This window comes from Herpailurus yagouaroundi, unplaced genomic scaffold, assembly GCF_014898765.1.
Source record: "Herpailurus yagouaroundi ecotype Mexico unplaced genomic scaffold, PumYag 198, whole genome shotgun sequence".
In the NCBI taxonomy this organism is placed as follows: Eukaryota; Metazoa; Chordata; class Mammalia; order Carnivora; family Felidae; genus Herpailurus; species Herpailurus yagouaroundi.
Genome location: NW_024412429.1, coordinates 18,337,168 through 18,338,904, shown reverse-complemented (window position 1 = coordinate 18,338,904; position 1,737 = coordinate 18,337,168). Strand labels below are relative to the sequence as shown.

The 1,737-nt window shown below is 39.7% G+C and overlaps 1 non-coding gene across 1 annotated transcript; it reads right to left on the bottom strand.

Annotated features, from left to right (window-relative positions):
• Positions 1 to 287: 287 nt before the first annotated feature.
• Positions 288 to 360, bottom strand: TRNAK-CUU (transfer RNA lysine (anticodon CUU)). The gene has a single exon. It is a non-coding gene; the product is annotated as a tRNA-Lys (tRNA).
• Positions 361 to 1,737: the final 1,377 nt, after the last annotated feature.

Below are 1,737 nucleotides of genomic sequence, written 5' to 3'. Positions count from 1 at the left end.
GGAAGGAGAACTTGGAAATTTTCTCTCTTTTGAATAAATACCAGCAATGTAACCATTGGGATTTGTGAAATATTTGTGAAATACAGGTTTGTGTATGATATATATAAGGCAGGTATGTTATAGGTCATGATGCTTTACTTCTCTGAATTTTCATCATGATTTTACTTTGGCCATAGCATCTTTTACTGCTTTAGGCATTTGGTTCAATAACAGCTGCTCACCCCCAGGTTTTCAGAAGAACATTCTGTACCGGTTAGATTTTTTTTTTTTTCTTTAAGTAGGCTACACGCCCAACATGGGGCTTGAACTCACGACCCTGAGATCAAGAGTCACATGCTCTACCAACTGAGCCAGCCAGGCACCCCTGCCTTGGTTAGTTTTTGAGAACTGCTGGGACTTTATTTGGTCGCAGGCAATTCAGAAGTTAAAAAATTCAAGAATAGAGAAAATGATAAAAAATAGTGAGCCTTCTTAATGGTTGTGGATAATCGGAGGGAGTCCAGCTACCAAAGCTCCTTCAAGTTCAGATATTTCATTTATTGCCCCACCACACCTAAATAATTGATTTCACAACTGACATCTGATTTCTTCATTTTTGAGTTTTTCCCTTGGAATGAGTTTATAAAGTGAACTCTCCAAGAAGAAAATACATTTTCACTCAGTGACTTTATTTTCTAATGGTTTATTAATGTTCCTCATTCATCGCTCAATGTTGAGGATATGGTTAAAAGGGAGAGATAAATATAAACTAAAGCACAGGTAAGTTTTTTTTCTATCTCCAACTAAGAGGAGTTCCGTTGTTGGGAACATCTAGGAAAAAAGTCATCCGCAAATTACAATTCAGTAACATTCCGTATCCTTTTCTTAAAATAAAGGAACAACTGAAACTTGGCCTAACAGTCCCTATTTTCTGACACCTATAATTACTAATCCAGATGTTTGGAGTTGTATTTGCATAGATGAAGATTTTGTCAGGGGTTTTTCCATGATTAAAAGTATGTAATTCAGTGAAAGACAGCTAATCCATGTGAAGAACAGCAATTCTTTCTCTAAGTTTCAAATACAAGTATACTGATTTAAAATGCTATAATTGGGGTGCCTGGATGGCTCAGTTGGTTAAGCATCTGACTTTGGTTCAGGTCATGATCTCACGGTCTGAGGGTTCAAGCCCCATGTTGGGCTCTGTGCTGACAGCTCAGAGCCTGGAGCCTGCTTCAGATTTTATGTTTCCCTCTCTCTCTGCCCCTCCCCTCCTTGTGCTCCGTCTTTCTCTGTCTCTCAACGTTTATTTATTTTTGGGACGGGGAGAGACAGAGCATGAACGGGGGAGGGGCAGAGAGAGAGGGAGACACAGAATCGGAAACAGGCTCCAGGCTCTGAGCCATCAGCCCAGAGCCTGACGCGGGGCTCGAACTCACGGACCGCGAGATCGTGACCTGGCTGAAGTCGGACGCTCAACCGACTGCGCCACCCAGGCGCCCCCTCTGTCTCTCAAAAATAAATAAACATTAAAAAAATTAAAAATTAATAAAAATTTTAAAAATGCTGTGATTAAGCATAAGAAGTTAGAGTGGGAAGATAAATGGGTAAAACTTTACCAGCGATACTAAATTTATTTTAGAATCTTAAAACAATATGTGGACACATGGTGTGCCTAGTATTTTGGTATATTGTCATATTTAGTTCTCTCAGTTGCCATACGAAATGGGCATATTAATCTCACAGAGAAGGAAACCA